Source organism: Balaenoptera ricei, chromosome 2 (genome assembly GCF_028023285.1).
Source record: "Balaenoptera ricei isolate mBalRic1 chromosome 2, mBalRic1.hap2, whole genome shotgun sequence".
In the NCBI taxonomy this organism is placed as follows: domain Eukaryota; kingdom Metazoa; phylum Chordata; class Mammalia; order Artiodactyla; family Balaenopteridae; genus Balaenoptera; species Balaenoptera ricei.
Window position 1 is genome coordinate 53,600,111 of NC_082640.1, and position 27,932 is coordinate 53,628,042.

Sequence of the window (27,932 nt, forward strand, 5' to 3'; positions counted from 1 at the left end):
CATGTAAGAGATTCTGTTTAGAGCTTTTTTTCCCTTGGAGATGATATATTTAATCTTCATGGGAATGAGAATTAAAAAGTTGAGTGTTTCCCTTTATGATCTGGCTGCCTGGGAGCTCAGAGCCAAACTTATGATTCAGTTATAACAACTGTCATGTATTTCTTCTGGCTTGCTAATTCATATTTATATACTTTATTTACTTTCCCTGGTCCAGAGTGTGAATTTTTTATAGTGTTAACTTTAAAAAAAAAATTACTCAAGAAACACCCATGGCTCTTGAAGAATACACTAGAAATAAACAAATAAGAATTACCCACAAATCTGTATGTTCCATCACTCAGGACAGCCATCCCATTGCACTGGCCTATAGCCTTTTGGATGTGCATGTATGTATGTGTGAACATGTAAATGAGATCATGCTATATATACTGATGTAGATTCTTTGTTTCACTTTTATCATAAGCATGAATCAATGTCAATAATCACATATGATATATTAATGGCTCTATTAGCATTCTGTTATATGGAGACACCATTCAACCTATCAAGTCATTTCCAACTTTTTGATATTATAAGCAATGCTGAAATATATCCTTCTTGCTAAATCTTTGTAGATGTCCTCATAAATAAGCTTATGATAAATTTCTAGGAATGAAATTGCTGGGTCAAGCATAAACAAATATTTTAGACTTTTAACAATGATCACCGACTGCATTATTCAAATGGTGGCATCAGTTGATACTCTTAAACCAGACAAATATTTTAAAAATACAGTTATCTTTACCCCACCAACACTGAGGTTGTTTTTTTCTAATTTGATAGCTTAAAAAATCATATTCTTCAAATGAAAATATCTTAGATAATTATGAAGTTTGAAAAAAAATTAAGTTTTTCTGACCTCACCACTCCTCTGTTCAGAATGCAATGTCAACGTGCTGTGTCTCCCCTCCCTTTATACTCTCATCCCCAGCCAGCGTCTCCTGACCATGATCTATCTACAAATTCTATAGACTTCCAGGATCTTTAACTTGACCATGCCTCATGTGAGGTACTGAGCTTTCAAATCATGACAATTATTCAGCAGCTCATTTCTAGCCCTTTTCCTTTAGCACCTCCCCCCCACCATCCCTCCCACCCCCCACTCCCCCCAACACATGTGCCCAAAGCCATCATCTTAACCACTTCAGGTCACTTTTCAGTATAATAACATGTTTATAATTCACAGTCTGCTAGACCTTAAAACAAGCTAAACACTCTGGGATTATAAAGCACGACCTGGAATTCTAAGCAGAGAAAAAAGCTCAACAAAATTTTCTTTTTCTTTTTGGCTTGTAGATTTGAATAGCTCTGGAAGGGACTTCCCTGCTCTAAAGTTGCAATGTTTTCTATTAGCCATTTTATGGTTTTATTTTCTTTAAGTTCTTAGGTTCTTGTGAAATTTATCCTGGTTTATGATACCTTCCATTTGGTTGTTCAGTTGTCCCAACACATTTTTTCCTGCAGTTATATTTTTTATTGAGGTATAGCTTACATATAGTAAAATACACAGACTAAATGTTCCATTCTGTGAAAATATAAAATATTTCCAATATTCCAGAAAGTGTCCTTGTAAATTCAGTCAACTCCCCCAACCCACACACACCAGAGAAAACTACTTTCTGATTTTTGTCATCATAGATTACTTTAGCTTCTAGGTTTTGTTCTAGAACCTAATAAAATTGGAATCATACAGAATATGTTCTTTTGGGATGGTACAGATGATATAGATATAGATATAGACATAGAGACAGAGACACTCCCAGGCAGGATGGGGACAACTCAATTCCCTACCAACTCAGGTGGGCTGGAGCTGAGTCAGAGCACTTAGAATTAGAAAAGAACAAAACAGTGGATTGTTTCTTGCCCCTGAAACTTGTAGGGTAAATGTATTTCCTCTAAAGGTACTCTCACACACAGCCCCATTAATTTTGCTTGCATTTACACCAGTTGTTCTCAAACCTTTCTGCATATTGGATTCATCGGGGAAACAAAAAAATACTGATATCTGAGTCTCACCTCCCCCCACCCCACCTCCACGGAGATTCTGATTATCTTTTCAGGTTGCAACTTAGATATTTGGAGTTTAAGAATATCCTCTGGTGAATGTAATATTCAGCCAAGGTTGAGAAACAGGAATTTGCATGAGAGCTTCAAGTGTATTAACATCTCACAAATTTCAAGAGCTTCACATTAAGATCCAGATTTTGATTCAGAAGGTCTGGGGGCCGAGAGCCTGCATTTCAAGCAAACTCTGGGTTTATATCAATGTTGGCTCATGGACTGTAGTTTGAGAAGCAAGGGATGTAAATGTTCTTTCTGACAGTTTCCTTAGATTCAAGACTGTCTTTCAACTCCCCTGCAACCCTGGAATTCACCCCAAAGCTCATCCTGATGGAGACGGGAGTAGTTTTCTTAATCACACCTTCTGTGTATCCTCTCCCACGTATTAGAGTTCCTTGGGCCCATATTCTGAACCCTTTTCTTCTCTTGCTTAATAATTTTTGCTTAGACTACGACACCTTCTCTACACCGAAAACTCACAAACATTTCTTTAGCTCATATCTTCTTCCTGAGTGCCAGACTGGCATGCCCAACTGCTCCCATGACATTTCCTCTTGAATGTCTCATAGAATTCTCAGCATAACCTTCAAAACTGAAGTCATGATTATCTTTTACAACCAAATATGACCTTCCAAAATCTTTTAAAAATCTAGATAGATAGATACATATAGATAGATGATAAATAGATACAGATTGATAGATAGATGATAGATAGGTAGATATAGAGATAGGTGATAGATAGATAAATATAGATATAGAAAGAAGGGGGGAGAGAGAGAGAGAGAACTACCACCCAGACAATTGTTCATGGAAGAATCTGGATGTTATCCTTCATACCTTATACCTCCCTTCCTTCACATCCAGCCACCCATTCCTGTTAATCTGCAAAATGTATTTTGACTCTTTTTGCTTCTTTCTGTGTCCACTACCACCAACCTCACCCAAGCTCTTATCACGTCTTATCTGTGCTGCTGGTCCACTTTTACCCTAGCTCTTCTAAAATATATTTTTTCCAAAAGAAGTGTTATTTTCTTAAAATGTAATTCAGATTATGTTCTTATCATGTTTCAAACTGTTGTGTAACTCTCAGTGCATTTAGAATAAAATTCAAAATCTTACTTAATAATGTTTCTGGTTATCTTAAATGTTTCCAAAAATGATGATGATGTCATATGATTTGAATGTTGACAAGTACTTTGCTGTACGGTAAGGAAGTCATAGGAAGTAGAGGCTGTGAGGAAAGTTCTGTGAATGAAGGTGAGAATACACCCACTGTTAGGATGACGACCAGAAGTGTTTTTGCTTTTGAGACTTAGATAAAATTGTCTCCACCCTGATGTAGAATTGGTCAATGATAAGGTGTGAATTGCGTAAGAAAGCCAAAGTCTTTTGGGTAAAAAGGGTTGTATGTAACTCCACATTGTTTCTCCAAAGATTTGGATACTATCAAGGTAGACTAGGGTTCCCTGTTCCAGAGCTCAATGGCAGAAAGTGAAATAAATGCTCTGAAATTCACTTACCTTAGCGGAGTACAGGATTACAATCAGCATAAGAACCTGTGGTTTCTTCGAGGCTAAGGACTGACCTTAGCTCAGTGTCAGAGGGCCTTGGGCTGAGAGCCCCCTGGAACACTTGAACTTTCAAGAGCATTGTTGAAGTTTTTAACTACTGGGTCATAATCATGGTAACAAATGGAGATCACTACAGAGGCTCCCGTCGGGATGGAGACAGGAAAGCGCAATTCAGAAGCAGCGGACAATTGCCATCTGTCAAAGAGCCTTAAAATAGTGTTTAATGACAGTGTCAGGTAGCGGGAGGTGAGAGCAGGCTGTGATGGGCCTTGTGTGAGACCAGTTCTCTCTCATCAGGTTTGTGGATGAAGCTAAGTTTCTTGTTTTCAGAGAGACATTTAGCTTCTGGTAATGGGGATAGGAAGACATGGAGAGCTTCAGGAGGGAGACACTGACCTTCCTGCTGATAGAGCTGGTGGATGGCAGAAGATTCAATGGAGAAAGAAGACGAGGAAGAGGAGGTGAGGGTGAGATGACACTAATTGTACCCTAAGCTCGTGGTTTATATCACACCAGTTACATTTTGTCACCCTCATTGGAGATCTTTACAAATCCTTATCTAGAATTGACTGAATAAAACTGTATCACTGATGCCACTTTATTCTCTAAGTCATTCATTTGTTCATTTGTTTAACAAATATGTTTTGAATTTCTACTGGGAACTAGGTGTCCAGGACAATTCTACATGCTGAGGTTACAGCCATGAACAAAGCATTCCAAAGCTCCTCTATTATGGAGGCCACATTCTAGTGGTGGGGCTGTCAGGAACCTGACAATAAATGCAAAAAAATATGTCAGATGTGTAGTATGTCAGATAATGAAATGAGCAATGACAGAAAATGTCACAGAAAAGGTAGCCAAGGAGTGTACACTGGGGATAAATTTTAAAGAGGAAGGTTGGGGAAAGCCTCTTTGAAAAGGTGATGTCTGAGGAAAGACAAGAAAATGGGAAGGAAGACAGCCATGTGCATACTGGGGGAAGATGGTTCCAGGCTGCAGGCACAGCAAGTGCAAAGTCCCAGTGGACATTCGCCTCAGAGCTCAAGGACAGTGCGCTGGGTGGATGAGAATGGGAAGGGGAGGCAAAGGGGAGGATGCATCTTTCAGGTCCTTTGAAAGCCACTGCGAGAACACTGACCCTGAGTAATATGGGAAGACAGTGGAGAGTTTTGAGCAGAGAAATGGTGTAATTTGTCTTATTTGTTAACAGGATCATGCTGGCTGCTGTGTGTCGAATCAACTGTAGGGAGGAGGAAAGTAGGAAAGTCACTTAGGAGAGCACGACACTAGTCGGGGGAGGGATGGAGCTGGCTTGGGGACGGCCAGTGATGTAAGGCAGAGGCCACAGGATTGGTCCCTGGATCGGACGTGGGGTGTGATAGAAAGTAAAAAACCAGAATGCTTCTAAGTTTTTTAGCCTGACAACTTCCATTAACTGAGATGAAAAGGGTGTGGTTAGAGCAAGTTTGTGAAGAAGAACAAGCTGAGGCATGTATTAGACATTCACGTGTGGCCCTTGAAGATATAAGACTGAGATTCAAAGAAAGAGACCCAAACTGAATACATACATTTGAGGGTGAAAGTGGTCAAGGGGTATAGATGCTGTCTAAAGCTGTGAGTCCACATGAAATCATCAAGAGAGACACGGAAAGGCTCACGTACCAAGCCTGGAGGCATTTCAATCTTAAGAGACTGCAAAGATGGATAGGAATCATGGAAGGAGAAAATTGGGACCCATGTGGGTGTCCCGGAAGACAAGTCAAAAGACATACACTTCTAGGAGGAAGTAGCCATCACTAGGGAAAATGCTGCTGATAAGCCAAGTAAGATGAAGACTGAAAATTGATATTGGGTCTAGTTAAATAGGGGTTAAATTGATGTTTGAAACAATAGCCAAGACCAAGAAGTCTAGTATCAAGGATGGGTATAGACCCTTCCTAGAGAGAAGTAAACTGTGAAGAGTTTGGGTTTGGAGGGTTCTTTAAGATGCTCTAAAACCAGGCTCCTCAAAGTATGGTCCACAGACAAACACCACTGGCATCACCTGGGAGCTTATTAGAAAAGCAGAATCTCAGACCCCACCCGGATCTGCTGAATCAGAATCTGCTCTTAGAACAAGATCTCTGTCCCATGTGTCTGCTTGGCAGAGTTTTAGACACACGGCTATAAAACACCTGGACCAGGGTTCCTAACACCCACTGTGATGGTGCTGATGGCACGGACCCTCCTGATGCTGTGTTTCTGCAGCTGGTGTCAGAGTGAGGAGAGGCTGAGGTTCACATAATGGTTGGGGCTGAGTGCTCTTAGGTTTTTAGCAAAGAAGGTAAAATGACCCTTTTCTGGTTCCTGCCACGTTCATGGTCTCTTCAGACCTGAGCGTCGACTTGTCCACCTCAGTTCACAGAGTTCACTATGGCTTCTCTATTTTCGTGGACGCTGCCTTGCAGTTAACCCCTCTCCATCAGGCACAAAGATTGCAAGCATTCTGCTGATTCCCGGACTTCCACTGCCTGCAGTTACCTGAAGTGCCTTGTCACCTGATCCCTCCCTCCTGTAAGGTTTCTGCCTTCTGACACCTGTGCCCAAGAGGGGATAGATCTAATTTGTTCAATGGATTGTGTCACACACAATGTGCTTGTAAAGGGTTCAATAAAGAAATACATTTGAGGAACACTGAGAGTGTTTGCCCACTCTTAAAAAGTCAAAACACACATTGAAAGGCTCTGAGAAGATCTGGACTTAGAAAGAATTTAATGAAGCTCAGAATCCTTCCCCTCCCCCATGCAATACCTAGTGCCAATCAGGGTCTTTAAATCCTGGAGAACTAAATGTTCTGTGGACGCACCCTCGGTAATAATGAAGTAGTAACATGTTTACCCTTAGAAAATTCCTGCCTTTACCTTCTTATTAGCTGTTTGTATGAGTGGGTGAAGCGAGAAAGAGCAACTAAGTAACTCAAATTGAAAACTGAATATCTGCACTGTGTAACTTATAACATTTTTTCACAGTTTAAATGAAGACACATTCTTTTATTAGAGCTATTATCATCTAAAAATTTTCTGTGAATCTGCTACTTTAGGGTGAGTATAAAATAAATGCAGTGCAAAATCAAGAAAGAGATTATAAATTAGGACTAGTTTAAACTATTTTTAAAAATGTAGAGTTCTAGGACAGCGCTCATTCCCTCTTGCGAGACTAGAAGGACATGCGCTCACTCCCTCTTGTGAAAGCACTGGAATCACAACTAACTGCAGAACAATCATCAAGGAAGACCACTGGAACTCACCAAAAAAGATACCCCACATCCAAAGACAAAGGAGAAGCCACAATGAGACGGTAGGAGGGGCACAATCACAATAAAATCAAATCCCATAACCACTGGGTGGGTGACTCACAAACTGGAGAACAATTATACCACAGAAGTCCACCCACTGGAGTGAAGGTTCTGAGCCCCACGTCAGGTTTCCCAACCTGGGGGCCTGGCAATGGGAGGAGGAATTCCTAGAGAATCAGACTTTGAAGGCTAGCGGGATTTGACTGCAGAATTTTGACATGACTGGGGGAAATAGAGACTCTACTCTTGGAGGGCACACACAAAGTAGTGTGTGCATCAGAATCCAGGGGGAAGGAGCAGTGACCTCATAGGAGACTGAACCAGACCTACCTGCTAGTGTTGGAGGGTCTCCTGCAGAGATGGGGGGGTGGCTGTGGCTCACCACGGGGACAAGGACACTGGCAGCAGAAGTTCTGGGAAGTGCTCCTTGGCATGAACCCTCCCAGAGTCCGCCATTAGCCCCACCAAAGAGCCTGTATAGGCTCCAGTGTTGGGTTGCCTCAGGCCAAACAACCAACAGGGAGGGAACCCAGCCCCACCCATCAGCAGTCAAGGGGATTAAAGTTTTACTGAGCTCTGCCCACCAGAGCAGCAGCCAGCTCTACCCACCACCAGTCCCTCCCATCAGCAAACTTGCACAAACCTTTTAGATAGCCTCATCCACCAGAGGGCAGACAGCAGAAGCAGGAAGAACTACAATGCTGCAGCCTGTGGAACAAAAACCACATTCACAGAAAGATAGACAAAATGAAAAGGCAGAGGACTATCTACCAGATGAGGGAACAAGATAAAACCCCAGAAAAGCAACTAAATGAAGTGGAGATAGGCAACCTTCCAGAAAAAGAATTCAGAATAATGACAGTTAAGAGATCCAGGACCTTGGAAAAGAATGGAGGAGAGTGTGTGTAGAAAAGGGAACCCTCTTGCACTGTTGGTGGGAATGTAAATTGATACAGCCACTATGGAGAACAGTATGGAGGTTCCTTAAAAAACTAAAAATAGAATTACCATATGACCCACTTACTGGGCATATACCCTGAGAAAACCATAATTCAAAAAGACACATGCGCACCAATGTTCATTGCAACACTATTTACAATAGCTAGGTCATGGAAGCAACCTAAATGCCCATTGACAGCCGAATGGATAAAGAAGATGTGGTACATATATACAATGGAATATTACTCAGCCATAAAATGGAACAAAATTGGGTCATTTGTAGAGATGTGGATGGACCTAGAGACTGTCATACAGAGTGAAGTAAGTCAGAAAGAGAAAAACAAATATCGTATATTAACACATATATGTGGAATCTAGAAAAATGGTACAGATGAACCAGGTTGCAAGGCAAAAATAGAGACAAAGATGTAGAGAACAAACGTATGGAAACCAAGGGGGGAAAGTGGGGGTGTTGGTGGGATGAACTGGGAGATTGGGATTGACATATATACATATATGACATATATACACTAACGTGTAAAATAGGTAACTAATAAGAACCTGCTGTAAAAAAATAAATAAAATAAAATTCAAAAAAAAGTAAACAAAAATTTAGTTTTCTACACTATGTGTAGAAAAGCTCATTTTTTGCTGTAGTAATGACATATATTAATACTTTAATAAAGTTTCAAGAATGTTATATGAGAATTAAAAATTCTGATTGCAAATATATATTTGCATTAACTAGAATGATTATACATGTTAATGCAAAGTGAAGAATAGAGAACATTTGTTTAGCTAAAATATGTTTATTACATTCAAGCTATCGTCCAAAAAACTTCCATTTTTACATATAAATAAATGCAGAATTTAAGAATTGTAAAAACCAACATTAAAATCTGTGATAAGACCTTTTTTTCTTTTTTCTTTCTCCATCTTAGTTTTAGTCTGAATTACACTTTCCCTCAGTTTTATTTATTTTAATTTTAATTTTGGAAAGAACATGTTACATGAGATCTACCCTCTTAAATGTTAGGTGTACAAGATATTATTGTTGACTCTAGGTACAGAGTTGGACACAGATCTCTAGAGCTCACTCATCTTCTTGCTTGAGTGAAACTTCATGCCTTTTAATTAGTAACTCTCCTTTTCCCCCCTCCTTTTAGCCTCTGGCAACCACTGTCCCCTCTTTGATTCTATGAATTTGACTATTTTAGATCCCTCACATAAGTGGAACCATGTAATATCTGTCTTTCTGTGATTGGCTTATATCAGCATAATGCCCTCAAGGTTCTTCCATGTTGTTGCCTATTGTGAGTATTACCTTATTTTTTTTTTTAGGGCTTAATAATGTTCCATTGTATATATATATCACATTTTCTTCATTCATTGATTCACTGATAAACACTTGGGTTATTTCTATGTCTTGGCTACTGTGAATAGTGCTGCAACAAGTGCTAATATCTCTTTGAGATTCTGATTTCAATTCTTTTGGATAAACACCCAGAAGTGGTATTGCTGGATCATATGGTAGTTCTGTTCTTATTTTTTGAGGAACTTCCATACTATTTTTCATAGTGGCTGCATCAATTTGCATTCCCATGAACAGTGTGCATGCTTTGTAATTTTTTATTGAAAGCTGATGTTTTCTATGTGTGTACATTTTATGCTTGGAAATGAGCATGCCTTTTCTTCTGCTAGGTCTATAATGTGGGGTTTTGTGCTTGTCTCTTCAGGAATTGGGCTGGGTTTGAAATTTGTTGTTTCTGTGTTCTTATCAGTGCACCATTGCAACTTCTGTGAACCTGACCTTGGAGGTGTGGACTTCTCAAGTGCTCCTGCCCCATCTCCAGATGCGATGCTGTCTTCTCTTCACACATATTCCTGCCCTTCCCCAGGGACTGAGCTTCTCCTTTACTCTGTCCCCTCCCACAGTGCAGTTTTCCAAAGGTGTCCATCAGTGAGTGTCCTTCATGGTCTGGGTGCCCTCACCCTTCAGATTTTAAGCCTTTTAATCCTTAGGGGAACTGAATCTCAGCGAGTTTGTTCCTCTGTCACCTGCAATGCGATTCCACAGGAGATCTTAGGTGCTTACAATTTGCCCACTCACAGCCATTGTCACCTCTGATCTTTCTCACTACTCCCACCTCTCCTGTGGGCACTTAGTAGATTCCTGGAGGAAAAGCCTCCAAGAGATTAGAAATTCCTAGGTGTGCAGCTCACAGGGGCCTCACACATTCTTACTAGCTCACAGGCTGTCTTCAACAGTTCATTAAAAATGTTTCATTCACTCTCCTGTCTAGATGTTCCCTGGTGTTTAGTGGTGTTTATCCCGGGTAAGTAAATACTTAGGACCTGTTTCTCCCTGCTGGTTCCTATCCCTCTTTAGATTTTGTGCCAATTTATTTACTCTGTAACCTCATCTTTCTAATAGGTTCAAAAAAAATCATTAATTTGAGATTTCCAAGATTTTCCTTGTTACATGGGCGAGAGCAATACTCTTTCCAGCTCTCAATATCACTGAATTGAAATCAAATAACTATGTGTCTTCTTAAACATCAGGTCTGCAATTTAAGTAGTACTGAAGATAACATTTATTTATATTTTCTGATCCTAGGAGCCAACATGTTTATTTGGTAAAGGGCAATCTCATTTCCCCCATTCATTTTATGCCAAATATTAAATTAAAAAAAGATATCCAGTTAATTACTAAAAATAGAATCTACTTAGTAAATCAGAATATTGCTGGTCAGTGATTAAGGTAGCATTCAGTTACATTTTCCAAATATATTTTATCACTACTTAGCAAATTCTAAATGCACTATTCTTAAGTGATTCAATAAATGCAAATATTTGATTGAATACTCTTTTTTTTCCCCTAGTCCTGTGGTATATGTTGACTTAATGGAAAAACATGTTACTGTGACTGTTCAAGAATTATGTTTTTAATTATGAGGAAGCAAACTGCACAGGACCCATAAGTCCAGCTTTGCTTATCAAATTTAATCAAAACTTCGCAACTGCACTGGGTCTTATTACAGAATTAAACTGAAATTCTCCTGAGAAAATATTCTTCTTGCAAGGTTGCAAATATTATTTTTGTTTCATTTCCTCTGCAGTTCAATCCAGAAATAGTAGATAATGCAGTAATAATCTATTCTGTAAAGTTTCATAAATCCATTTTCCAGCTTTAGTCTCCTTGGCTCACCCTGAATGGTTAGGGCCAGACCTTGTAGATGTAACACACACACGCAGAGACATGCGTGCACTTGCGCATGTGCACACACACTCACACTTTGAGGCACATGCCTTGCTTAAGGTCAGTTAACTCCAGTGAAGCTTAGCATCTCAGAGCCTTATTGTAAACAGCTTCCTCCTCTGCCAGAGGCCCCTTTGTCTTGTCACATTAGCAGAGCTATACTGTAACTAACCTTAAACCAGGCACCCCCATCCTCTACTCATCTCCAGCTCAAGCACACCTTTCAAATCTTTTGATCACACAATACCTTGCCTAACCTGTTGGTTCTTTCCATAAATCAAAGAAGTAGAAATGAAGAATAAGTAATTAACAGATGACCAGATCTCTTCCTTAGCTTTCCCTAGCTTCTGTGTGAACAAGATAACATCTAAAGAAAGATCACAAGAAGTCAACAAGCTTGCACACATTGGGGGATGGTGATGACTCTGACCCCCTATCTCAGTGATTAACTGAGATTACTTCCCCTTTCATTCAAAAACTTTTATGGCTAAGCAGAATCTTCGGAGTTGGTTTTTGGAGACACTGAGTCTGCCTTCTCCCCAGATTGCCGGCTTTCTGATTAAATGCAACATTTTCCATTTTTACCAACACTTGCCTCTTGAGTATTGATTTTTGAGCAGTGAGCAGCTGGACCTGAGTTTGGTAACTTTGTGGTCAATCCCTAGACCAATGAGATTGGTTCTGATGTTAGTTCTAATCTTCCTTTGAGACCCACATCTTAGATCATGTTTTTTTGACCCAAGTGGGACAGAGCTCATCGGGGGTCTCTTTAGGCTTCTGTGGCACCAGGGCAGGTTTCTGGGATGCAGGGACCACCTGACACTGTGCTTGTTTCTTTAGGTGGAAAGATGGACAAGTGTAATACCAGAAAACCTACTGCTTTAGTGGCCTGTTTCTCTGAGTTGCATCTGCAACTTGGGTTTATGTTCTTCAGGTTTAAGAAGTGCTCACAGCTGCCCCTGGGTATTAAAGGCACTCCCCCAATGCAGGGACTACCCTCTGAATATCTTGCTGGCATGATCCTAAATTCCCTGCATGGTTAACTCCCAAGTTAATCAGGATGTTGAATTGCTGCCAAGCTTTTAAGCAAATTACTTCCTAGCAAATTGCTTCCTAGCAAATTACTCAACTTCTCCATGCTCAGTTCTCTCTGTAGAATGGGGCTAAGAGTTCCTGACTCATAAGGATGTTATGAGAACTGAACGCAGAGCACTTAGAGTGGGGGCTGGCACATAGCAAGCTCACAATAAATAGCGCTTCTGCTGCTGCTACAATAACTGTGATTACTACCGATTTTTCTCATCACAAAGGCCCTCAATAATTTCCTCTTGTACCTAAAATTCAACACAAACTCCTGGCAGTGGCTGTGAGGCCTGTGCCATCTGCCTCACCTCTCTACCAACCTCATGTCTCTCCTGCACTCCACAGCAGCCCACCTCCAGTTTATCCTTTGGCCCACCATGAGAGTCAGTGAGCCATTGTCTTTCAGCCCCACAGCTGCCCTCCACACTGCTCTCAGTGCTGACCTAGGGCCCTAGGTCACACGTCTGCCTGCCAGCTGCACCCGGAGACTGACCATCAGGGTGCTGGACAGAGGGAATGTGGGCTGGGGGTCTGTGGCTCCCCTGCTTTATGTTCCTGTCAGTGGTGCCTAGACGAAGGCCCTTCATTGTGTCTGCAGCAGCTGACCAAGCCTCTAGCCTTTCTGGTGCTTCCAGAACCAGCCTCAAGGCACCTGGGCAAAGGCCCCATCACCAGAACATCTGGTGGCACCATCCTCAGGGGTCTGGCCTCACTCCAGCCTGGCCCATTGTTCCCTCCCACCTGCCTCCTCTCTCTGTGCATCATGCAGCCACTTGTTCTGGGGGACCTCAGCATCCTGGTATGCTTTCTGTGTTTCCCAGACAAGGCCTTTGCTTATGTCACTCCCTTAGCTTGGAGAGTTTTCTCCTCTCTCCCACCCTCTCCCACCTCTGCCCCTGGACTGGCTGTTGAGTCATCCTTCAGGTACTGGCTTAAAGCTCTCTCTGGCCTCCCCATCTAAAAGGCTCTCACCTCTTTGTACTTAGTGTATCATCCACTAGTTTCATTCCTAGTATTTCTCAAACTTTGTAATTACTATTTGCATTCAGTTTAAGCTTTATAAGGGCAGCAAAAATATTTCTTCTTCATCTTTAACACAAGTTTAACTTCACAATCAAACAGTGCCTGGAACACAGCAGGTAATCACTAGACATGTCTCTGTAGAGTGGATGCACTCCTACCATCTTGTGACTTGGAGTAATGAAACTGCTTTTCAAGACCTGCCTTTTCATGGCCTATGCCTGTTGCTTCTCCTGGTAAACAAAGAACAAAGTGTGCTGCATTTGTTGTGAATGTTACTTCCTCTGGGTAATTGAAATACAAAAATTTTGCTCAACAAATATTAAGAATAAACCTTATAAAATTACATGGCATTGTCAAAATGATCCTTTTAGGGAATACAGAGAGGTAATTTTTTCCTTTTGCTCTTTTTAAAATGGGGATAATATCAATAAAGCAGTTAACCTCCCACATTATATCAATCAATTTTGGCAAGCATACCCACCAGGGTCCACGGAAAACTGCATTACACTGAATCGTGTTTCTTATCATGGTCCCATTGTGCCCCGAGTGTTTCTCTAAGCAGCATGAATTTAGGGAGGGATATTTTAATCCATGGCCTCAGTTCTGATGGATTCATCTGTGTTCTTCGACATTTCCTGTTTTTAAATTCAGAGAATTTCCCTTTATAATATTTGCCTTCATTATGAAGCTTGGCCTCACAGGCCACAAGTCTGATTTTCATCTCATAATATTACTTATTTCCTGTTAGGCTATTTTTATGTAAACCATATTGTAGGCAACCTGCTGTGAGAGACAACTAAGTGTGGAAGATTGTGGAGTCAACCAAATGTGCAGAATGGCCACACTGAAAACTGTTTCTCACACTAGAGGAGATGCTGTGAACAGCCTGAGGAGGTCCGTGATGCTCGCTTTTGTCTAGTGGGGTGGAGGTAGACAGCCTGACAATCTATGGCTCTATTACCCACAAGAGTCAGGGTACCTATGACTGATCTTAGATTTTTCTTCTCCCCACACCTTTCCATTTCTGCTTTCTTGATCCTTTCATCTTAAGATATCTCAACAAATCTCATTTGTATGATGGTTCAAATACCCCTCAAATATTAATTATTCCCAAACATACATCTCTAATCCTGTAATTTGTCTCTTCCTTTCTGGCTATTCTCTTACCTGGAGTACTGCCAGTGCCCTCACAGTCTCCTCCTCCAAGGACTCACCTGAGATGCACCTCCTCTGTGGTACTCACGTCACCTGTCAATCCACGTGCTGTTCACTCCACTCTGCCTCATGTGTGATGGGTCATTGAGGCAGGTTCTCAAACATTTCCAGCTTTCTTCTCTCTGGACCCAGGATTACGACTGCTTTTCCTTGGCCTGTTGGAGATTGGGGCAGCCAATAGAAGGCTTCATTTCCGGTGTGGGACACTCTAGGACTCTGCCTGTGTACAGCACTGAGCTACACTTGAGATGATAGTTGCTCTGTCAGTTGGAGGGCTTAGGAACACCTGAGTTCCCACCAACTAGGGATGGACGGGGAGCATTTGCAAGGTACAAACCTTTGCTGCTTTAATCAACTAGATTTGAAGATTGTTTATTACCTCAACACATCATGGCTTAGCCTGTATTAGACTCATTTATGTAAATGAGCTTCACCTGTTCCAAAGTCCATGTAATTTAAGGACAGACATCAGCCTCTACATTTTAAACCACACACAAGGTCATTTCACCCAGTAGTTGCTCAAACAAGTTTCTTTGAATTGATATATATTCAATTAAACCACATCTAGAAGTAAAGAAAAATGTGTGTGTTGTTGATTGAAAAAAATACACAACCTAGAAGTTGAGAATTATGTTTTATTTGACAAACTTTCTGAGGACTTCAAGCCCAGGAGACAGCCTCTCAGATAGCTCTGAGTGACAGCTCCAAAGAGGTAAGGGAGGAGCCAGGACATATAGAAGTTTTGCAACCAAAACCAGGTAGTCAGAACATCAAATATTACAGTTAATTAAAGAAAACCAGACATCTCAAGTTAAGGAGTTTAGTGCTTTTCTATGTAAAGAAAGTTGCGAGCATCTGGACTTATTGAAATCATCCCTCTGATATGCACCTCAGCTCTCTGAGGCCAGTATCCTGTGCTTTCCCATCCTGAGTCCCCTCAGGGTGCACCATTGGGCTGGAGTGGCTGATGGCCACAACATCTTTTGTGTACTCATATGGCAGACAATATTTTTCATCCATGGGTGTGTTTTTAAGGAGGTGGAAAAACTTCCTTTCTAACTGTTGAAATGAAACATGCTGTATGGATACACTGCTTACTTTTGGCAATGTTCAAGATGTAACTAAGTAAATGCGATATTGGGTATATTTTCAAAAATGAAAATTAAATTGTTCTGATTTTACAAAAACAGAGCTTTTGTTTTCCTGACACAGCTATTTCTCAGGACAATAAAAAATATTTGCTTTATCATATTAAGTGATTGTTTGGCTTTTAAAAAGGGACAGTTATCATTTATTAAAACCCCTTATAAGCTCAGCACTGAATTAGCAGAGTCAAGTTTTGAAAACAATAATATCTAGGAAGTGAGCGGCAATTTTCACCCAAGGAAATCAAAGCTTCTGTTCAGAATGAGTTTATGTCCTGGTATGTTATGTCCCATGCTACAGGGATGTGAAAACTCAACCATATCCAATTGAACCAGGAAAGATCCAAGTCTTCTGTAGGATAGGGTTTGGCCCAACACAGGCTGGATGGAATCATAGAGGGGACTCCTTGCACAGGAGTGCTCCCTGGAAGAGAGATCTGATAGTCAGACCAATGGAATTCCTGTTAGAATGAGATGGCCAGGGCACCTATCAGGTTGTCGATTCTTTTGGATTTTTCGGTGTATAAATCTATTCCATGGAAACTCAATGTCAAGGCAGAGGAAGCAAGCGTCAGAAGTCATTATATAGTCATAGAGTGAGAATCGGGAATATAAAATGAAGTTAAGAGCTTGCAACTGATTAGAAGGCAGTTCTCTGTTTTGCTCTTGTATCTCCTTTTGTCTCCTGATAGCCTGCCAAGGCATGCCCCAGGCAGCTTAGAAAGAAAAGACTATTTCTTACTCTGCAAGAATATGAAAAGTAGGATCCTTATTTTCATTATCACAGTATGCCTTCATAAATGCAAAATCATTTGAAAGAGACTAAGTACAACTTGTGACATAATAAATACATCTTTGGTCTTTGTCCCCAGTTCCTGACACGGAGTTCCTAAGTCTCTTGGAATTTCCTGAGTGATAAGAGTGTCTTTTGTTCCAATGAGGAGACTCTTGGTGGACTCCTGGAGGGCTTCAGGATGGGTGCTGGTCACCAGAAAGACCAAGCCATGATTAGGAGCTTGGAACTTCCAGTCTCACCTCCCATCCTCTGAAGAGGGGAGTGGGGATGGGGGTGTAGGGAGGTGGGGGGGTGGAGATTGACTTAATAACTGATCATGTCTACCTGATGAAGGGTCCATAAAAATCCCTAAACTACAGAGTTCCAGGACCTCCAGGTCAGTGAATATATCCAGATGCTGGGAGGATGACCCAACCCAGCTCCATGGGAGTGAAGTTCCTGTGCTAAGGACACGTCAGGACTGGACTCCACGTATTTCTTCATCTGATTGTTCAGCCATATCCTTTATAATAAACCAGTAAACATAGTTTTCCCTGAGTTTTGTGAGCCATATAACAAATTATCAAATCTGGGGAGGGCGTTGTGGAAACCTACAGTTTATAACCAGTTGGTCAGAAGCACAGGTGACATCTAGGATTTGCAACTGGAGACTGAAGTGGGGGCATCTTGTGGAGCTGAGCCCTTAACCTGTGGGGTCTGCATTAAGTCCAGGGAATATGTGCCAGGACTGAACTGTAGGACACCCAGCTAGTGTCTGAAGTGTGGGAAAACTGCATGCACATCTGTTGTCAGAAGTGTAGTGAGTGGAGGAAGCAAGTTTCCTTCTACAACTAAGAAATTAAAAAAAGAATCATAAAAGCTGAGCTATTTTGACATCATGCAACCTCAGATTTTCTTCTGATTTAGGAAATATAAGTGACCATTTTCCTGAACTGGCATTTTTTTTTTTTTTTTGAAAAGAGCAGTAGTAGTATCCCTGGAGTAATGCAGATATCAACTGTGATTTAATGTTGAGATCTTTCACAGTTGTTGTTATCACCTTTGGAAATCTATTGCTGTGTTTTACTCCACTATTCAGACTTCTCTCCTGATTTATTGATCACTAAGGGCATTCCAGATGGTTGATGGGGAAGGGACCTCAAAGCCTGATCAGATGATGTCTCTATTAACTCTTCCGACAAATTCTGTGACTACTGGAGACTTTGCTGAGTTTTCTTCAGATACAGCAACTTTGTGTGTAGATTAAATGACTAAACGTTTGTTTTTGTTTTTGTTTTTTAACCCTCCCAGGGGGAAGAAAACATTACAAACTAAAATCTTAATAGAAAATATTATGATTTTTACTGATACCAAATTGTAAAACAAGTTTATGCTATTTATTTGCCTTGGTTCACAATTCCTCATTTTATTCCTAGAGCAACAGAAGCAAGACATCACCTAAATCTTATAATTATGATCATGGCCAGGTTAAAAAAAAAATCTAGATTATGAAGTGTTTGCTAAGTTTAGCCATTGATATAAGTTGCAAATTGATATTAAAATATGTGCTGACTTTGTGGATTTATTGTGGGTTTATACATTATAGTTCAAATACGTTTTTAAAGACATAGCCTGAAAAATGGCTGTCAATATGCTTTAGACCTTAGACAATCTGAAACAATTTGAGGTGAGAAAGAGGTCAATACACATATATGTTCTTTCCATCTTAACTAAAGGCAAGATCCTGAGCAATGCTGTGATGTTATTCACCAGATGTTCTGTCTTCTATGTTCCTAATGACTTCATCCTACCCTCCCACCATCCACTTCCTCTACTTAATGGGATTGCCTCTTCAGTTTTCAGTGCAAGAGCTGAAGGGAAGGAGGAAGATGCTCTGAGTTGGCCACATCCAGCAGACTGGGGCATCCTGGGCCAGGTCACTGCCGTTCCTGCCCCCTGACTGTCTGGCCTCCGTTGGGGTTTTCCACACCTCATCACTAGTTACTAGCTTCCCTAGCTTCTGGTGGTGCCATCAAAGCTGAGTAAACTCATGTGCGTTTGCCAAGTGACTGCCTGAATTTTTAAAAATTGAAAAAATAATACTGGGTCTTATAGGCTAAAAGAAGATACCTAGGGTTACAAAACTTTTTAAATGTATATGGTAATACCATGTCCACGGAAAAAAATAATTAAACCATGCCATTTACCACTGGTATATTTACTCACATGCACAGGAAATGGTTTTAGAATTTTGGAAGACACTTTATATTTTCCTTGTTGTTTCCTCAGTTTCCTGTTGGCTTTTCCTTGTTTCTTCAGTTTCCTATTGGCTCTTGAATACTATGGAGCTGTGAAAACTTCTGTATATGTTTTGCATTGTTGCCATGAGAAATTACTGCAAACGTAGTGGCTTGAAACAACACAGATTTATTGTCTTATAGGTCTGTAGGTCAGAAGTTAAACATGGTCTCACTGGGCTAAGATTAAGGTCTCAGTTAAAGTCAAGGCAAGGAAATGGATTTCCTTCTCTTCCAGCTTCCCGAGGCCACCCTCATGGCCCTTCCTTCATCTAGAAAGCCAGCAACACAACATCTTTCTCTTCTTATGTTGTCATATCTCTCTGACCAGCTGGGAAAAGTTCTCTGCTTTTAAGAACTCATGTGATTAGACTGGACCCCCCAGGATCACCTCCCCATCTCAAGAGCCTTAACTTATCTGCACCTGCAAAATCCCTTGACAGGCAACATAGTCACAGGGTCAGGGGATCAGGACGAGGACTTCTTTGGTGGGAAACATTATTCTACGGACCACAGTTCCTTACATGTGGGCCCTGCTGAGGAATGCCTGGATTAGATTCCCCAAAAGGGAAGGTGATAAATGGGTTTAGTCTGAGGAGTGGGGGAAAAAAAGCTGAGAACCAGAAGATGGTCGATTTCCTCTGAAAATGTTGTTTAGTGACTCCTGGGGAAAATCATCTGGCTTGATTTGTGGCACATCACACAAGATTAGGATTTGCACTGAACTCCTTTGAAATCCATTTTTACACCACCAGGTCCACAGATTGACATGGTATTTCTGGCAAAAACAGAAATGAAGCTTAGACCACTGTTCTTCCTTGTTTTCATGTCTGGAGAAAGTGTCGTTCAGGACAGAGATGCATGGAGACGGGCACATTTGCCCAGCTTTGGGCTTTGCTATCATAAGCAGATACAGCCTCCCTAAATACACCAGCATTAAACAGCCTGGATGCTGCGGGGGCCCTGAGTGTTCAACTCAATCTTTGTGTTAGTTATTCCTTGATTTAAAACTGTTATCTTACTTTTTACTACATTTTCTTTCCTTCAATTGTGATTATTCGTTGAACAGAGGGAATTTACTTAATTTTCTTAATTATAAAAGAATGCCTTCCAGATTTTAATAGCTTTTAAAAAGTAGATGTGTCATGTAAAAAAATATGTCTTTGATATGAAATGTAATTCTGTACATTTTGAGATACTTCTATACAGACAATAACCTGTTATATATTACATTGCAATAAAATTGCCTTATTTTTTTCACATTTTATTATTCCTTTTACTCAAAACAAAGGTACTGAATGTACTGTAAGATTCTGAGGGTGTTTTTTACTGCAGTTTTGCAAAGATTTAGTTGCATATTCATAACCACTGGTGACATGGTGCCAAGCGCTGAAACAATTGTTCAGTGAATTCTTTGCATGACACTTCGGGGAAACGATAAAAGTGCTGAAGCTGGGTTCTATTTTAAGATCTTTGGCTGATGATTGTTAGAACTGAATAAAGGAACATTGCACAGCTACAGAAAGGTTCAAGAAGAGGAGAAACCAAGCATAGATGATTTTTTTTTTATTATTAATTTATTTATTTATTTATGGCTGCATTGGGTCTTCATTGCTGCATGTGGGCTTTCTCCAGTTGTGGCGAGTGGAGGCTACTCTTCATTGTGGTGTGCAGGCTTCTCATTGCAGGGGCTCCTCTTGTTGCAGAGCATGGGCTCTAGGTGCATGGGCTTCAGTAGTTGTGGTGCGCGGGCTCAGTAGCTGTGGCTCACGGGCTCTAGAGCGCAAGCTCAGTAGTTGTGGTGCATGGGTTTAGTTGCTCTGCGGCATGTGGGGTCTTCCTGGACCAGGGATCGAACCTGTGTCCTTGCATTGGCAGGCAGATTCTTAGCCACTGTGCCACCAGGGAAGTCCCAGCATAGATGATTAGTTAGAAGAAAAAATTAATGTAGAGTATGGCCCACACTGTATTCCATAAATATTATCTGGATAATTGAAATCGTTCTAGTTCTAGAATAAATGCTCCAACTTATGTTTAAAAAGTTAGTGTTTGTACCTATTTCTTGATAGTTAATACACAGTCCCTAAAGATCTTATCTGTTAAGTAATATAGGAAAAGCAAAAGCCATCTTGTTGAAATATTATTCCAACTGATGAAAAAATGATAAGCAGAAATTCTTGCCTCAGAAGAAACTGAGGCAAATGAATTCAAATGTCTTACCCAAGTTCTCACAGCTGGTAGTGCTAACCAGAAATCTAGTCTTCTCATTTCTTTCCCTGAGATTTTTCTAGTGTGCTGTGCTGCAGCTCATGGAAACATGCTCTTTGTTATGCAATAATCCCTGTTGCAATATGAATTCACTTAGCACAGTGAAGAGCAATGACAAGGAGAAATTCAGTACCCAACTGTTTAACCAGTTTCTCCTTTGCATAGTTGTTCAAACAATATCTAAGGACCAGGAGAAATGACTTGATTCAGACAAGAACTTTTTAAAAGACAAGCTTATTCTTTGAGTTAGGGTCAATATCTTCTAATTAGCTGAGAAAAAAGACCTTGGAGGCTTGCTTCTCAGCAGAAGCTCATGATTTCCATCTCTAGGAGAAAGGGAAGAGACAAAGGAAAAATCAGCTCATAGTGGTTTTTAAAAAAATTACCAATTTGATTAAGGTATAAATGTCATATAATAAATTACTTATATTTAAAGATAAAATTTGAAGAGTTTTAACATATGTATGGACCCATAAAACCATAACCTCAATCCAGACAGTGAATACCCTCATTGGGCCCTACACAATCCTTTGTAAATCCTCCTTCTCATCACCCTCCTCCTGACACCCCCTCCAACCTCCAGGCCCCAGGCAGCTGCTGCTTCCTGTCACTATAGATTATTTTGTAGTTTTTAGAATTTTATGTAAATGGAATAATAATCTTTGTAATCCTTTTTGTCTGGCTTCTTTCACTCAGTATAGCTATTCTGAGATTCATCCATATTGCGGCATATACCAAGACCTCATTCCTTGTTATTGCTGAGTAGTATTCCATTGTATCCATATATCAGTTTATCCATTCACCTGTTAATAGATTTTTGGGTTGTTTCCATCTGGGGGCTTGAAAATAGAACTACTATGAACATTTGTGTCCAAGTCTTTGCATGGCCATATTCTTCCATTTATCCACTCCACCTGGAGTGGAATGGCTGGGATATATGGTAGAAGTTTGTTCAACATTTTAAGACACTACCAAACTGTTTTCCAAGGAAAATTAAATTTAGGGAGTAAAAATGTATAAAAGTAATCCAAGGGCCCAAGAGACCTACTCAGCACTTGAGCAATACTTTTCTTGTTCATTTAGTGAATTAGCAGTACATGAGTTCTACCTTCTCTGTATCACTGCCAACACTTGGCAATAGTCAGTCTTTTAATTTTCAGATTTTTTTTGGCGTGTAGTGATATCTTACTGTGGTTTTAGTTTGCATTTCCTTAGTGACTATTGATATTAAGCATCTTTTCACGTGCTTATTTGCCATCCATGTAGTTTTAACTGCTTTATTATAGTATAATTCAGATAGCATACAATTCACCCATTTAAACCATACAGTTTTTAGTACATTCAAAGATATGTACAGCCATCACCACAGTCAACTTTAGATAGAATATTTTCATCACCTCAGAAAGAAACCCCATATCCTTTACCTATCATCTCTCAACTCTTTCCATGCCCCACCTGCAGCTCTAAGCAACCACTAATCTATTTTCTCTCTCTACAGATTTTCCTATTGTTATGAATGGAATCACACAATTTGTGGTCTTTCGTGACTGGCTTCTTTCACTGTGCATAATGTTTTCAAGGTCTTTCTATTTTGTGGTATCTATCTGTACTTTATTTTTATACTGAATAATGCTCCATAACATTGATATACCACATTTTGTTTATCCATTCATCAGCAGATAGACATTTGAGTTGCTTCCATTTTTTGTTTTTTATGAATAAAGCTGCTGTAAACATTCATGTACAAGTTGTTATGTGAACATATGTGCCCATTTCTCTTGGTTATATAGGAGTGGAATTACTGAGTGATATGATAATAATGTTTAATCATTTGAGGACCTTTCATACTGCTTTCCAAAGTGGTTGCATGATTTTTCATTCCCACCAGCACATATTAAGAGTGTTCCAACTTTTCCACATCTTCTCCAACACTTGTTGTTATCTGACTTTTTAACTCTAGCCATCCTAGTGGGTGTGGAGTGATATCTCATTGTGGGTTTGATTTGCATTTCCCTGATGACTAATGATGTCAAACAACTTTTCCTGTGCTTACTGGTCATTTGTATATCTTCTTGGAGAAAGCATTTATTCAGATCTATTGCCCATTTTTAATTGGGTTATTTTTCTTTATATTGTTGAGGTATAAGAATTCTTTGTATTTTTTAAATGCAAGTACTTTATTAGATAAATGGTTTGAAAATATTGTCTCCCATTCTGTAGTTTGCCCCTTTATTTTCTTTTAAGTGTCCTCTTACGCACAAAATTTTTAATTTTGATGAAGTCCTGTTTTTTTTTTTTCTTTTGTTCCTTGTACTTTTGGTGTTATACCTAAGAATCCATTGTCAGACCCAAGCACGTAAAGATTTACTCCTGTTTTCTTTTAAGAGCTTTATACCTTTAGCTCTTATATTTTGGTCATTGATCCATTTTGAGTTAATTTTGAATATCATCTGAAGTAAGGAAACAAATTCATTCTTTTGCATGTGATTATCCAGTTTTCCCAGCACCATTTGTTGAAAGACTGTACTTTCCCCTTTGAATGATCTTGACATCCTGGTCAAAATCAGCTGATCATAGATGTATAGATAGTTGATAATGTTTTAAAAAAAGAAAAAATAAATAACTCTAGCATTGGGGAAGCTAAAAAGATTTGCAATGAAATTTATTTCAAATTTGGATTAAAGGTTTAGTTGGATATATAACTGATCATCAGTCAGTCAGAACATATTTTTTCCATGTTTAGGCACTTGAACAGTTCTGATAAACTACTTTATTTGTGTGGAATAACTGAGTGTGAAAGTTTGCTAAAATTAGTATTGCCTAGTAGGTACTGAATCTGGAGGCAAACTTTTCTCTGGGGATGATATTGAGCCATAACTAAAGTGGCAACTGAGGATTGATTAATAGGTCCAAACTTCCATTCCAACAAGCCAATGGAACTAATTCTGCAGTTGGAGATAGTTGTATTTGGAATCTGATTGGGTCAGACTCAGCTGGAAAAAAAAAGTTACTCAAAATTAATTTTGGATTATACAAGACAGAAGTTTATTTATCCTTCACATGAATGTAACTGAGGTTAGCAGTCCTGTACTAACATAGCCATTGGAGTCCTGGATTCCTTCTAGTCCACCACTCCACCATCCTCTGGGAAATGCTATCATCTTCAGCACTCCAAAATGGTGACTCACACTCCAGCCATCACATATGTATTCCAGATAGCAAGTTCTAGGATGAAACATAGAGGAAGTGGGCAAAGGGTGCTCACCAGATGCCATGAAGGAGGTTTTTTGGAAGCCATTTTCCCCCTGTTCTCATACATTTCAATCACTAAGCATCTATCACAGAGCTACCTGTGGGCTATGCTACATGGCAAGGAAGGCTGGGAAGTGTAGTTTTTATCTGGTGCCTTTACAGAAATGAGTTTTTTTACTAGGGATATTGAGATGGGCAACCACAGCGATACACCGGATGCAGGCCAGTGCAACCCTAGATTCAGGCAGTAATTTTAAAACAATAATAAAATTGACTAAAAGTTAGGCTGTTTTTATTACCACATGCCAGTAAATCTAAATAGCATCAGAAGTAAAATATTTCTCTCTGAAAACATATTTTGACAATATATTATCTAAACCAGGGTTTCTCAACCTTGGCACTACTGACATTTTTTATTGTGGGAGAGGACGGCTGTCCTGAATATTGTAGGATGTCTAGTGGTATCTACCCACTCATTGTCTGTAGAACAACTCCCACCCTGTTGTTGCACCAGAGATATTTCAAACATTGCCAAAACTTCCTTGAGGGGCAAAATCACACCCCAGTGAGAACCCCTGGTCTCAACATTTGCTGCAGTTTTGATGACTAGTAACTTTTTCTTTTGTTCAAAAATATATTAATGTAATTAAGATGTATTTTTAAAAATTTTATTTGTTTACTGACAAGATTATATATATGAGGTTCAAAATTAGGGCATTTTCACTGTCTGCATTTCCTTTCTGGCCATTATATTTAGGAAGTTCATTTCATGATTATTTCTGAAAATAATTTTGTCATACAGAGTTGGAGGCTGTTAGAAAATACCCACCTGGCTGTGGACTTACCCCTGTGGCTCTGGGCAGCCAGTGCGCTCTGCCATCACTGGGTCCAAACAAACTAACTCTGAAAATAATAGAAGTCATCTTAAAAATGGGAGTCCTGGGATAAATTCCTTGCTAAAAATAACTCATTTGAAAAAGACTAATGACATTTCAAACACTGCAGGATCCAGACAGTGGGCGGAAGGCCCCCAAGGGCACCACCATTCTGGCCAGTTGATGGTCAGTGGCTGAAATCTGGGAGAAGGCAAGTGACAGAATGATGAAAACCACCTTATTTTGCATCAGAAAATCTCAACTGCAACGTTTCCTGAGACTAGGAAATGTGAACTTATTTGAAGAGAGGAAATCTGTGCTCCCTCTGTTCACCCATAAAACCTTGCCTGACACTCTGTTGAAAGTTGAGGGAGTTTCCTCTCAATGATGTATTAAATGAATGCAGAAATCTCCAGCAGTCTGACCACTCTGCGTTTTCATTTCCACAAGATGAGTTAATGAGAACCTAATGAACAATTCATGGGTTTCTCCATATAACAGGGTAGAAACAGTTTAAGTGGGATTTTGCTGAAATAGACATGCACATGCAAGAAGCCTGCATTAGAGAAACAGCGTATATTTGTACCAACACAAAACAGAACTACACTGACCTATATTTATTTTTAAAATCTGCATTAGAGGTCTTTGGAAGATTTTGATTTCAGAAGCCAGTCTCAAGTTTGGAAAATACCAATCTAAATGTATATTGCATTGACTACCAAACCACAGACTTGTCTTTTTTCCCCTATTGATTTAATCCTGGAGTTGGACAATCAGTGCAATTTTAGATGATTGTGAAAAGTGATCAATAAAAAAAGAGACTTTGATGCTAAATCTTTCTTAAATAGACCTCTCCCTCTCCTCCCCTCAAGTTTATTTGATGTCCTACTCTGTTGGTAACCATTAGTGTTATCAGGACAGGGTTATTTTCTGCAGAGTTAAGATGAATCTATTACTGATAGGGATAGAGTAGGATAATTAAATAGTCAGTTTAGAAATTCCAGCAGGGGATTAAAGACAGAAAGGGAATTTTAAGGGAGTTTGGGGGACTGTTGTAAGCTAATGACCACTCAAGAAAAGAATCCATTAACCTAGCAACAATCTATACTACATTGAAGGAAGACCAGGTGTCCAAGTGCCAGGCATACTCAAGCCACAAACCCTGATAGTTAAAATACAAGACAATAGATATGGGGTCTGAATCTTGTTATATGAAGTCAGGGAGTTAATAGTCTTTGAAGAATAGCATTTCTGCATGTAACCAAGGCAGAAATATAGGTGAAAGGGGACATTTTACAGAAACCTGAGATGAATTACCATATTTTAGTATATGTTACCACCCTTTTGCTAATATACATATGAGCTCAACAGTGTCATGGCAGTCCCAGTTAAACCATATAGGGCCAAATGATGTAAGCCTTGACGTCAGCCCAAGAATGAGAAGAAGGTTGTCTACTCCTCCTCCCCACTTTTCTTTTATTTATAAAAATAAAGCCCTCTCCCTCTCAGTCCTTGGGGCAGAGCCTTCTCACCTGCCCACTTGCATTTCTCACAAGCGTCTTATGCTAATAAACTCATTCTTCTCCTGCCAGTTTTCCTCTCTCTGATTTTTTCTGTGCCAGACAAAAGAACCTGAGCTTCAGTAAGTCCTGACCCCAGGTGAGTAGTTTCAATTAAAAGACAGTGGGTTCGAGTCCCCTTCTAAGTCAGGGATTGTGGGTTCAAGTCCCAATCTGAGGTGCAGGTGGATTCAAGTCCCAGCCCATGGGTTTGAGTCCCAGTCTGAGTTTTGGCTAAGTTTAAGTGCCACATGAGAGAGAAGGAGTCCGGTTTCATTACCAGGTGGTGTCACTTGCTAGTGTATTCATGGGACATACAGATAGATAGACAAGCCTAGCACGTAAATACTACTGTAGACCTCTGTGATAAAAGAAGCAGAGCCAGTGTGAGCCAAAGATGCCAAACAATCCGTGCATCAAAAACAATATTTATCTACATCCCCTTGGGAATGCAAATTAGTACCACCCTTCTAAGGCAGATTTTCCCAATACCCAGAAAAAAATGCACACACATTTACCAGTAATTTAGCAATCCCACCTCTAGGAATCTATTCCAAAGACACACTGGCAAAAGATACAAAAAAATTTTGCATAAGGCTATTTGCTGCAGCATTATTTATAAAACTGAAAACTAGAAATAACAAAATATACACCAACAGGGGACGCTTTGAATAAACTACAGTACAGCCACACAGTAGAGTACCACACTGTTTACAACAGGCTGAAAATCATCCATGCCCCCCACCCCCACCCAAAAAATATCTACACCATATTCCCTGGAACCTGTGCAGGTTACCTTATAAAGCACACACACACACACACAAAGTGTGTGTGGGGGGGATCTTTGCAGATGTGATTGAATTAAGGATCTTGTGATGGGAATTATCTGGATGGACCCTAAATGCAACCTTTTAGGAAAGAGGTCCAGAGACATTTGACACACACAGAGGAGAAGGCAATGAGATGGTGTAACAGAGAAAGATTTGAAGATTCTGGCCTTGAAGACTGGAGTGATGTGGCCAGAAGCCAAAGAAGCTGGCAGCTACCAGCAGCGGAAGAGTCAAGGAACACGTTCTCCCTCCAAGCCTCCAGAGGGAGCACAGACCTGCTAATACCTTAATTTTGGCCCAGAGATTCTGAATTCTGACTTCTGGCCTACAAGAGAATAAATTTCTGCTTTTGTAAGCCATCATGTTTGTAGTAATTTGTTACAGCGGCCACAGGAAACTAATATATA